Genomic DNA, 13721 nt, shown 5'->3' with positions numbered 1-13721 from the left:
TACTTTACGACAATGAATAATTACTGCAGTGGTAAAATTTATAGAGAAAAGTAGGTAAAGAGATGCATATATAAAGAATGAAAATCTTCGTCACTCAACCCCCCCCCCTTAAAAACACGAAAAAGAGAAGGTGAGAGAAGGAGGACAAGAGTAGGAGGAGTTTTACGTTTTACACAGAAAATTGTTCACGCCCCGACATTTTCACCAATCGATAGACACCTAGAGAATTTAATCAAACAAATTATCGACATGTGTATATACAATTAAATGTATAGGCAAGATCTCCGCCCGCCGTAATTCAGTTTCTAATTCTGCTCCAGACGTCGAATTATTTTGAATAGATATGGTATAAGGAACTGCATTTCCTTTAATAAAAGAGCATAATATGGAAATTAAAGATGTATAATTAAGGCTCTGTGTATTTTTCCTACAATGTACATTTGTGAATTTAAATTAATAAACATATAATTTTATGGAATTCGTTTTCCTTTGATACAATATCAAAATACGGACATTATAATAAAATGGACTGTATTTCCTTTTATGACATATATAAGGGAATGTATATCCCTTGATACAAAGTCATAAAATACTCGTACACACAAATCTGCATTTTCTTTGGCGAGGTTCTTTTTCACACCTTTTTTTTTTCAAATAGCCTCCCCATCCATCCTCAGAAAATAGATTGATAAGGGGCTGGTTTCCTTTGTCGGAATGTCCTTAGACAGGACGTTCACTTAGTTACAAACACATGGATAATCTATGTCTGATTAAAGGGACATCTTGTTACTAGAATGTCTGATGAGAACAGACACCACAATCGTGTTATTCGAGACATAATGGACCTTTAAAGTACCTTTTGTTTGCGATATGTGGTAAAATAATTCTACCTAAAATTTTGATACATTCTAATATTAAATATATATAAATGTATAAAGTTTGATTTCAAAACAAATTTCAACTTTTATTAACTAGTACTTTTCCCTCGATTCATTGACCTAACCAGTGTTTGTGTCACATGAGAAAACATGGTCCTGGCGCGAACAGAGTTTGAGCCTACAATCTTAGCATTGAGAGTGAGGCACCTTTGAATAAAAATAGGCCAGGCTTCACTTCAAAATCTGTATGTCATTATACATGTGTTTTTTAAAATGGCATTATATTTAAAACTGTTTTATTGGGAGAATTAGAAAAGCAACACACATAATTATCATGATATGCTTCCTTATATATATTTTTCTTTGATAAATCAGACACAAAACCAGGACAACTGTGATTTGTATCTATGTACAGTAAGGTTTCAAAAGTTGTCTTCGCATGTTCATATGATTGTTAAAGAGAGATAACTCTAACGGTCATATATATATTTGATATTTCAGCTATTGAGACATTAATTTTTTCACCTGAATGAGAATAAGACAGCCCTCGTCTCGCCCACGTGCTGTTATTTTCAGCAGTAAATGTACACAACTACGCACGTGACATTAAATTTGTCGTAAGCGTCCGTTTTTTGACAATTTAGTAGGAACCAAAAGTCTTGTCAATTACTATTCTCTCCCTTTAAACGATACTTGATTATGAAATGCCTCCTCGGGTATATGCACTTCTGACGTTGTTATGAAGGACGCAATTTTTGGGAAAAAAAGCCATTGTACCGGTAAGAGAGGAGTTCGTGTAAATTGTTCCGGACATTACATGTATTAAGTACGTGAATGGAACCATCGACATATCATAAGTTAGCTTGACATAAGATTCTTCATAATTATAACAAGTCATACACAGACGGTCAGGCAATGCGTGTTCCTACTGGCTGTTATGGGTAGCAATTGACGCATTAGGCCCAAATTCTCTACAGGTAACATTGGGTATGGGGATTTGTCACTAAACTGTATTTCGTACGGGAATGAAACCAACGACCAATGGGTCTGTAGATCTCGGCACAAAATATTTTGTCAAACTGGACCGAGCAAATAATGTTGTTGCAACATGTCCATTCAACATGTCCATACACCATGTCCATACAGCAACCCCATGCATGTTCTGTGGTAGAAAGTAATTACATCCATGGTGGTTTTTTTTTTGTTTTATCGATTAATATATTGTAATATCTTAATGTACACGTATCATTTAAAAGCTGTTTCATTTAAATATGAATGCTATAATTAATTCATTGTAACTGCTTGCATATATTCATCAAAACATGTTCTTTTTTTCGGATTTCATTGCTTGTGTTGAAACCTTTAGACTTATTTTATTTCATGAAGTTGGGTAACTCTGGATTGACTTTTGTTGGATACAGACACCTGATGATTTTCATGCTCTCTACAGTGCCTAGAGTTTAGGGTATCTGATTCTCAAACCAGGATTAGTCCGTTACAGCCCTTAAGGAGGCACTACAATATTTGCAATAAACCACCGGCACGAGTTAGCTAAATATTGCTTTAATTAACAACTATTCTTGTGGGGGCAAAGTGAGGCCCACATTTAATCCCAACACTGCTTAAATTAACAGATATTTCAGTGGAGACAAAGTGAGGCCCACATTTCATCCAAATATTGCTTAAACTACCAGCTTATTAATTGTGGGCAAAGTAAGGCCCACAATTTATACAAATTTTGCTTAAAGTAACATCTATTTCAGTAGGGACAAAGTGAGTTCCATATTTTTCCAAATTTTGTTCAAATTAACTAGCAAATTTAATGGCACAACGTTAGGCCCACACTTTTACCAAGTATTGCTTTAATTAACTAGCTAACTTAATGGGTTAATGTAACTACTTATTTAATGGGACAAAATAAGGCTCATCTATCTCACGTTCTTTTAAATTCTGTGTTAACAACTTAAATCCAAATAACTTCTCCACGTTGACTTTTTTTCCTTAGGAGAAGTTGATATTAGCTTGCTGAGAATAAATGGTTTGTATTGTATGGACAAAATAACTTCAAAAATATATCTTTATTAAATGATTTTGAAATATCTGACGTGTACATAATTATTCTGTTTTATTATTTTATTGTCAATATTCTCCAAACCAATTTCAGATATCCAAACATATGTTAGATATCTATGAATTTAAATGATGTTCTGTCATCTTTTTTATATCTATTTCATATTCACAAACAGAGTAACATATTGTATATAAGTTCTTGTTTTGTATGTTTCAACATCACACTATAAGTTAACACTTCAGCGTGGCAAGTTTCATTTGATTACTAGTATCGAAACAACCAGGAGTAACAATGAAATCTTCAATGCTCATATGTTTAGCGATGGGTGTTTGTTTTCTGGGGACACTGATGGTTGTGTCGGCTGATCCACCATGTTTAACTTATGATGATTTCAACGCTACCATGACAGAGATACTAAACAAACTCTGTACTTTGGAGGAATATCTCTTAGAAGGTAATAAATAATACGATATCTGTTTGATCTATATTCTTATCTGTTCATTTACTTTTCTCTTCTTTAAAAAAATAGGATAGACACAACTCCTTGTTAGTCTGTGCGTTTTCTACCTATAAAGGTGATGTTTTTATTTTGGCAAAGTTGAAGGCCGGTGATTAATGTTCTACAAATATAAATTTTGCAAAACTCAAAATTTATGCAATGATCATTTTAAACGTCTCATCTGTTACTTTTTTGTTCGTGTATGGAGAAAGTAACAAAGTAAAACTCTCTCATTCTGCATTTTATTTGAAAGATCTTGGAACTAAGTTTTGGATTAATATCATTTTTTTTTAAGAATCAATTTTATAATTGCGCTTTTGTTGTATTTTTGTGACGTGGCAGCCTACAGTTTGAACATCTCGATTAATTATGTCTGGAAAAAAAGTTTATAGAAAATTTTATATAAAATGCAGTAAATAATTTATTATTATATATAAATGGTTATTTTTATTTCTTAAACAATCCTGCATTTTTTAACGTCAAAATTAAAAATGTTCATTGGAAAGAGTTCAGGGGAAGGGGTTATTATAGATTAATTTATATCAATTATGTACTTAATTCAATGTATTAAACTTTCCACGATGTTATGAGAAGACATTGATAATGACGATTTTATTTACTGCAATAAAAATTAAAAACAGGAGAAAAATATTGATAATGAAAAAAGAAGGCCGTAGTCAAATTTTGGCAATATATGTTTTGGTTAAAATTCATTACTTCTGAAGCTATTTTGCCCTTAATATATTTTTATTTACAGTCAGGTATCCAGGTGTCTTCGTCGATTTCCGTATCAACGTATTAAATACTTTAAGAGCGGTTAGTTGAAATTATCAAAATAATTGCTCATATTCAGGCGGATGATAAGTTTGGCGTAAAAAATACGGAAAATATCGAAATATGCCGAATTTTCAGGAGCACATGATATACATGTTCGCTTGCTATATTGATCTTATATGATGTTATTTCTTTTACACAGAGGGCATTATGGTTGTCCCTAAAAAGACTGGACAAGGTAGAAAATGAAAATGATGCAGTGGATACAAATACACACGTACCCGAAAAGAACAAATCAGAAATGTACTTGATTGTTTGATTTCAATAAAGAGAATTTCAAAATTTTATTGTAGTTTGTTATACTTTACATTGAAATAAATGTATAAAAATTATAACCAGATGCATCAAAGTAGATTCATTTGAGTCAATGATTTGCAAATGTTTGGTAAGCACCGCTATACGGCGAGGAGGGTATGAAACCGTTTGTGGGTCTATGCCACACAATATCTCCATCCCTTATTATTATCATTATTATCATTATTATTATTATTATTATTATTATTATTATTATTATTATTATTATTATTATTATTATACATCGTTATAAAAATCTTAGAGGAGGATCGAATCATGTCATCTTCAAAATATACGGACACATAGAATTTGATTACGTATTTAAGAAAAATTTAGAAAAAGAAAAAAAAGACTAGAGAGCGGTATAAATATATAGAAAAGTTATCTTCTTTTATTACATACAAATTTTGCTAAAAACTATTTTGAAAGAAATAAAAGAAAAATACAGTGATCTTTTCGGCTGTTGAAATAAGCTTGGTCCTTGTCATATCAAAAATAAATAAATAAATAAATGACGGGAGATTGAAGAAGGTGTGTGAGTTACCCTGAAAAATACCACTGACCCCGTTTCGAAAGATGATAATTTGATTTTACTCTATAAAGAAAAGTCAATTTACACAGTTTTTTCTTTCCGGCACCCTTAACCTTCTTCCCCAACTCCGATATCCCCCCCCCATATATCCAGTCAATATCCTGTGCAACGAAAACCTCTACCGAAAGCTAAAGTTATTTAGTGGTGTTCGACATTCATCATCATATCATGATAAAACCAACATAATGCGTTTGCGACCAGCATGGATCCAGACCAGCCTGCGCATCTGGGCAGTCTGATCAGGATCCATGCTGTTCGCTAAACCAAACCTATTACAAGTAGAGAAACTGATAGCGAACAACATGGATCCTGATCAGACTGCGCGGATGCGCAGGCTGGTCTGGATCCATGCTGGTCGAAAACGCACTATGTTGATTTTGTCGTGACGCGGCTCATATGTTTTAATATTAATGTTTTTTACAAACACATTAAGTCTCAGAAACGGTTTTCCCCCACTTATTTAGTAGTTATAAAACGTAATAATAACAATAGTGTCAGAGCATAATGGTTTCTGTTCACCTGAAGAAAGTAGCTTTAAATGTCATTAAAGTAGCAAAATGTCAACAATTCAAGTAGTGTTATATTCCAATACAAAATACTAAATCACTATGACTATGCTAACAGCCAAAAATCAATTGAAGAAATAGATCATGGTTTATGTGACCAATTAGTTACGTTTTGGAAACTGTTAACAGAACACGAAAAATTATAAATAAAAAAGCTTTTTTTTTAATTTTTCGCAATCACTAAATATACATATATGGCTATATTGCATTTATTAATACATGTACATACATTAACTCTTAAACACATGTGCTTAACAAGTTTCATCATCCATAACTAATGAAAAATGATTCAAGCTGTTATGTACATGCAATATCTGCCATATGTGATTCAGATTGGATTATCCATGTCTAGAAGACCCGCCCATTGGGCGGTAACGAGTCATGCTGAGTTACCGCCCATGGATGAGCTATGTCAGATATTTTTTCTTGCATGTTTCTGCCATATTCCATCATGAAATTACAACTTCATTTATAAAGGCGAAATAACGTCATCTTTATCATGTCATTGTATAGCACGCGACTCATCTGGCACCCCGCCCCCATGCAAGATGAAATTTCTGGGTAAAAGTAACTGAAACACCAGTCTGATAGGCAGGAAATTGAAATTTAAACACTAAATGACATATACAAGTGAATTATCAATCGGAACACCTCGGGCGACTTCAAGAATTCGCTTGCCGAGTGAATTATTTATCGAACACGCCTTTGAGAGTTACCTCCCCTTTTACAAACCCAACAGAGGCTTTTAAACGCATCTACGATAATCATGAATACGACTAGAACCCCGGTTCCCCGCTCTCAGGAAAGGGTGGAGGATAGCGTGGAAAAAACTCAGTTAGCCGAGGTTTAAGTTCCTGGTTAATTCGGGCCAAACATGGCCAGGGATATTTCACAATAGCTATGCTGGTCTTTTAGCAAGGATTTTACCATCTGTATGTCTCGGCAAATGCAGGTTTGATCCAAATCCAAGTCCTTGCTAGAGGGTGAAAGGACCGTGGTTACTGTTGAATTATGTATAAAATATCCATTCCATCTTCCTCCGAGACATTGAAATCTTTTCTTTATTTTTCATGTCGATGGCGAATTTTAACGGCTTTAAAAGGCTCATCCTTTCATGTAGCATAATTATGGTTTTCAGTAATTACGACGATTATTATTATTTTTTTTTGTCCTCAATTGGACAAAGAAATTTTAAGGTGGTTTGTTCATATAAACAATACTACAACAAGAACCTTAAACACATGTTTTTCATCCTTTATTTAATGTAAGAAATTACCATAAGATTTAACACATAAAACGAAATTTCAGATTATTTTTTTCATTCATTGTATAAAATTTTAGAAACGATTTTAAGCAAATTAGAAAATCAGTGTTCATCATTGTCGATACCATATCATATCATCATATCATGTCAAACCATGTCGTGTCGTATCGTATCGTTTCATATCATATCATGTCATATTATATCATATCATGTCATATCATATCATGTAATGCTATATCTAACATATCATGCCATACCATACCATATATCATATCATTTTTAGTTATGTCATACCATGTCATACCATACCAGCCTGACAGCTGAAGTCCATATTTCAAAGTCTGAGACAGCAGTAACCACTGCAATGAAGAACCTCTTCTTTTTATCGGATCATAACCTTCCAAATATGCTCATCTCAGACTTTAACAACCATTGCATTGACCAGGTAAATTACTAGTACCTTCTATCACATTTTATGTTCTTTTTTATATTTTACATCACACCACCTTCATGCGCAATTGAGTCAAGGAGAGCAACTGACATTCCGTAAGCTCACTGGATAGATTCTTTACATGAATGCGTACATCCCCTGGCAGGATTCGAACCTGTGAACTTTATATTTACCAAATATTGAAATAAGATTTTTTATCCTCATTTATTCAAGAAACAAACTGCTAGAAAACACAAGACAATACACAATGAAAGCTACTGAAATTTTGAAATAATATGAATAATGCTTTATAGAAAATCAGGCTATAGTTTTCACCATTTTCAGTGTCGTTCAAGGCTAAAGTCACTGAAAGTTGACAAGCACACAAACTACGAACACAGCACAAGTGTTCAAGAAATGCTGCAGTGCATGGTCGACGTTATAAATGATGACTTCCTCTTAATATAATTTAAGTAAGTATAATTGTGATTTACACATCTGTTTATATAAAATGCATATTTTTACTTCTTTTAAAGTCTTAGTACATTTTTCTAAAGGTTGATTTTGTTGAAATATTTTGGCTTTATCTGGAGGCATGCAGCTTAAGTGATAAGAATTATTGTATCATGGTTGATGAGTCGACAAACGTATCTGTGGACCAAAAAATGATAATATATGTGAAATACATTGAACAGGTTCTAGGTTCCTTCTAACCAAAACGTGTTCTGTTAGACATATGTAAGTTAAATGATAGAGCAACAGCAGACAAACTACAAAAGACAGTGCTAGATTCTTTAAAGGAAAAGAATTTGATATTGAACAATCTTGTTGATATAAGCATTGATGGTGCTGCAGTAATGACTGGGCGAAAGAGAGGTCTGGTACAACGGTTGAACTCAGATGTGCCAATACTCCTGAGCACACATTGTATTGCCCATCGCCTCTTACTGGCCAGTGGTGGGGCTGCTGATACAGTGCTTTATTTACTTAAGTACCAGGAACTTATAAACTCTTTGATAAATCCCCAAGGAACATGGTAAGGTTAGAGAAAGTACAAGAAGTGTTAAGTAAGGGCAGCTCTTGTGTCCGTTTTAAACACTCTGGTTGTCATTTGAAGGTAGTGTTAGGGCTATATGTGAAAATTATGATGCTCTTTTAAGTGTACTGTCTGAAAATAAGGGAGCTAAGGCTGAAGGTATCCGACAGAGTGTGTCCTGTTTTAAGTTCTTATACACCTCACACTTTCTGGCAGATGTCTTGAAGCAATTAAGCATCCTATGCAAAACATTTCAGGCAAGTACTATTGATTTCACCAGTGTTTCATCCTGTCTGGAAGTCACTGATGGTGAAATTTCTAAACTTACAGAGTCAAAGCAAGGAAAAATACTTCTGCCCCAGAAAAAGTGGACACTTCAAGTGAAATTTGAGAACAAGGGTCATGTGATAAAAGGGATAGTTAGAAACAGAGGAAGAAGGCTGGGAGTGCATGTGAAATGTTTGCGGAAGGCGGGTGATTGTCAATCTTGAGGAGAGGTTTTCAGATGCAGGTGGTAGAAAGATTTTGAGAGCTTTTTGTAGTATGTTTGATCCAGCTATTTTTTTGTAGAGAGAATGAGGTGTTAGAAGAGTATGTTCAGAGTGCCAGTGAATATATAAGAGAAGATGATTTAAGGGTGAGATTATGTCAAGCTATGCAAGGGAGGCAATAGATGTGAATAGTGTGTGTCAGTTGGCCCTTAGAAAAAAAGATGCATAGCCTTGTGTGGCTGATGTGACTTATAGGCTTTCGTGCATCAAAGTCTCTAGTGTAGAATTCAGTGTCCAGAATTTGATAAAAACTAAATTTAGAAACAGGCTTTACACAAAGTCATTGTATTTGTTAATGAAGCTTCAGATTGATGGTGACACTCAAAAGTCATTTGATTTTTCAGCATCATATTCTAAATGGAAGAACATGAAATCTAGAAGAATATGTGGCTATTAAAAAAAAAGAATCATGTTCATCTGTTTAAAACATGATGTATCAAAATCAAAAAGTAGGAGCCACACTTCATTCAGATGCTTCATCCCTGAATAATGTTGAATGCCTCCTTGTGTAAATTTGCCTGTTTTTATTGTTACACACTTGCCAAATAATACTACTGCTGTTATGTAACAGCAAGGAAAGAGACTGAAATAATGTATAACATAGTATGTTATTATATGTAAACTTTAGTTTTATATACATGTAGTTTGATGAGGATTGACTTAAAGTAAGACGTTTTATAAATGAGTTTAGTTTTTTGAGCATTTGATTTTAATTATGATAAATGAGTTGTTATTTGTTGATCAATATGGTGTATGCAGATTTTAGAAAATAAAGACAGAAAAAAAACATTTGATTTGTCCTTTTAAATGCATAAGTTCTATAAATTATTTTTAACAGTTGCGGCTGTAGATGCCTTGTAAATTGAAAATTTAAGAATGAGATTTTTTTTTCAACATCCGACAGGGAGCTCCCTCCCGGACCCTCCTCAGTGGCGGAAAACAAAAATTGGCCAGTGGAATCCCTGCCATACCTTACCAATACCATACAAATACCAATACCATACCATATCAAACCATATACCAGTACCAATACCATACCATACCAATACAAACACCAATACGATACCAATACAATACATGTACCATACCATACCATACCATACCATACCATACCATACCAATACCAATACCAATACCAATGGACCTTTCCAGTGTTTACAGTTTAATGTTATTTGGCTAACTTGTTATCCAGCTACACTGGGATAATACATAGTCACTGGTTGACCTGGTTTGCACAAAAACACGTGGTTATGTTTGTGATACTGTTTGTGAACAGTTGACCTAGCAATGAATGGAAAAAGTTGGCTAAGTCTTCCGCTTCGAAAAACCGGAAAGGTCCATACCAGTACCAATACTTAAACCATACCATACCATGGCATTTCATCGTCACAAATGTCTGAAGGATTATATGATTATTCTGATTTGGCGATAGAGTGGGTCGGTGAAGTTTTTTTAGGAGTTTGGATCATAACAAATGAAACTGACATAGTTATCGTGAAATACAATGATAGTTATAAATAACATTCCGACAGGCAAATTGTACCGGAACAGGACTTCATACCATTAGTAATCTCCCTTGAAACAAGAAACTGAAAAGTTCACTTTATTATTATACAATTTTCTTGATGATCTAGGGGAATCTAGGGGAATCTATCTATAAAAGAAGTAAAACAATGGTCCATTTTTAAAAAAAATTGTAAATGTATTATGTACAGGTCAGTGCAAAAACATCAATGCTATATTAGTCACCTGTCTGGTCTTTGCTCATTGAATTTATAAAACAACCGAGCAAATAGAAACCTTGGATATGAACAATAAAGATATCAAGAGAATTTTGTTATTGGCCCTGGATGATTTTACGGGAAATTACCACAGTTATAACCTTTTGACATAAACATTCTTTGGGATATTTTTTATGATATAATTGCCACCGGTAACGTGTTTTAAGCAGCAGAAATAAAATGGAATAATAAAAAGTATTGTTAGAAAAGTTCCCCCGTCTTCAACAGATCAATAATAAAACTTATTAGGTGGATTTTAAAATATAAATCAATTATCCCTTGTTTAATTGTTTAACGTTTTTGTATGACAATACTAGATACGCTTTTATTTGTAAACATGGTGTCAGCATAATTATTAGTCATTTTTGTTTGCAATATCTGTTTCCATTTATATCACGCCAAAAGCTAATTGGGTAACAGATAAAATAACAATTGTAAGACAAGAGAAAACTTTACGCCTTGTTGCTCACCTAGAACGTGATTTTTTTTTTTTCAAATTGCACACCAACATCGATTAAAAACAATTTTGATACATACATGAACATCAAAAAAGGGTAAGAATAAAAAAAATCAAAATTCACTTTTGATACATTTATGTACACACCATGAAAAACTATTTTCAATGAATAATCCATTTTATATATATGAGCGCGTCATGACAAATCCAACATTAATTTATGCGTTTGCGACCAGCATGGATCCAAACCAGCCTACACATCCGCACAGTCTGGTCTGGATCCAAACTGGTCGCAAACCCTGTTGGTTTTGTCGTGACGAGTCTCAGATGAATTTTGATTAAGTCAATATATCTCAGATGATAAATTTTGTTTTTTTGTCTGTTGTTTCAAGAGTAAAATCTGTATGGATAATCACGTGACATTTATTTATGGTAATATTGGGCCAGCACTATTTGTATTTGCTAATTTCTTCGTTATTATCAATCATGCATCATCCTTTGGCCAATATGTTCTAAAATTCCAATTTTAAATATTTTTCCAGCGTAGCCCTTGTACTTATCAAGATATGCTTGTAGAAATTTTGACAGATATTTTCATAAAAACATTGCCACATAGAAACATTTATGGAAAAGCAAATGTAACAGTCACCCAAAGTAACCGTAAACAAATGTCACGTGATAATCCACAAATTACGTTCCTAAGCGCTGTTAGCTCCGATGAATTTTCGCTAAATATTTGATTATTTAAAAAACAACCATACTATACTTATACATTATATAAATTATGTTAACTTTTTAAAAAATTATTACTGTTTTCAATTGATAAAATATCTATTAATGTACTTAATGTTTCTTCATTTTGCACACAGCAGATAAAACTACAAATCAAGCATATTGATACGTTAATGCATTTCAAGTTACTTTTCCTTTTTTAATCTTAACTTTAAAATAATTCAATCGGACATGCATTTTTTTATGCTTCAATGGGCAAACCTTTTGCACTTTATATTTGGGCTTAACTGGAAGGAAATGTCTACAATTTTTCACAAATAGGCGAAGAATGATTTTTTTTATACTATGTAATAAAAACAAATTTAAAATCATATCAGGGGCTGCTTGCTGAGGTTTTTTGACATGATGGGACTGAAAATGTTTTTTCTAGATAAATGTACCATTTGATGTAGGTTTAAACCACTAATTTTTTGAAAATTTTTAGATCATTCGCGCACTTTGTTTTTCAAGAATACTTGTTCAAATTGAAAAAAATGACACAAAATGAAAAGCATTTAAACACTTTTCACTCAAATCGGGCTTAGAAAAGCATAAAAATACGTTTTTCAATTTATTTCAAAGTATATTTCTGAACAATCTTTGAATATATTTCTGTTGAAAGTACCTCAGCTCATTTATGTAAGAAATTCAAATGTTATGTTTTTAGGCAGGAGTCCCTTTAATGTTGAGTACTCTTGATAGGTGGTTAAAACAAGCAAAACCTCACTGTCTGGGCTAGAAATAACTCATATGTAGGATGGCGACCCCAAAGGTTTTTCTTCGTTGATTCAGGTAAGATTTCTTTATATTATGCAACTTTTGAGAATATTTTCTTTTCTAATTTAGAATTTCCTTCTTAGCATAAAATGTAAAAAAGATGAAGAAACTATAGGAAAAGTGTTTTTTTTTTGCCTCGGATATGGGGTCGAATAGTTACGTTGTTTAATTAAAACTTTTAGTGGTCGAAAAGTAAAGGGATTGAAACGAAAAGGTCATGGCGTACAGGGACCAAAATATCTTAAGTAAAACACTAGGTTATTTGTTATTTTTTGTAAGTAATTCATTGCTATTTATTTAATAGGGTTTCGATTGAGACTATCGCCTTAAAATGAAACGTAGAAAATCTAAATTCTGGTTAACATGTTATTAAAGTCAGATGTTGCTATAAAAAAATAAAAAAATCCTAGTAAACGTTGTATACCTTTTACTATCTTATTATGATTTGCATTCGTTGGCAAACTAAGCCACACAACTGACTTAATAAATAATACGTTAAATATATATGAGCCGCGCCATGACAAAACCAACAAGATGGGTTTGCGACCAGCATGGATCCAGACCAGCCTGCGCATCTGCGCAGTCTGATCAGGATCCATGTTGTTCGCTATCAGTTTCTCTACTTGTTAAACGGTTTGTAAGCGAACAGCATGGATCCTGATCAGACTGCGCGGATGCGCAGGCTGGTCTGGATCCATGCTGGTCGCAAACCCATTATGTTGGTTTTGTCAAGGCGCGACTCATATATATAAAAAATAAAACGACAAAAACAAAAATGCTTTGGAGTCTGATCAGTCTGATCAGGATCCATGCTGTTCACTATCAGTTTCTCTACTTGTAATAAAGTTGGTAAGCGAACAGCATGGATCCTGATGAGACTGCGCGGCTGGATCCATGCTGGTCGCAAATGCACTATGTTG

General features: G+C 33.4%; 1 long non-coding RNA gene across 1 annotated transcript; it reads left to right on the top strand.

The window, feature by feature from the left end:
* Positions 1 to 1417: 1417 nt before the first annotated feature.
* On the top strand, positions 1418 to 4569 carry LOC132725914 (uncharacterized). Its single transcript, XR_009625125.1, has 2 exons — positions 1418 to 3403; positions 4425 to 4569. It is a non-coding gene; the product is annotated as an uncharacterized LOC132725914 (long non-coding RNA).
* Positions 4570 to 13721: the final 9152 nt, after the last annotated feature.

Source organism: Ruditapes philippinarum, unplaced genomic scaffold, assembly GCF_026571515.1.
Source record: "Ruditapes philippinarum isolate M1 unplaced genomic scaffold, ASM2657151v2 ctg27_1_1_1_1, whole genome shotgun sequence".
Classification (NCBI taxonomy): domain Eukaryota; kingdom Metazoa; phylum Mollusca; class Bivalvia; order Venerida; family Veneridae; genus Ruditapes; species Ruditapes philippinarum.
The sequence above is the reverse complement of the archived record's forward strand: the minus strand, read 5'-3'. Positions and strand labels throughout refer to the sequence as shown.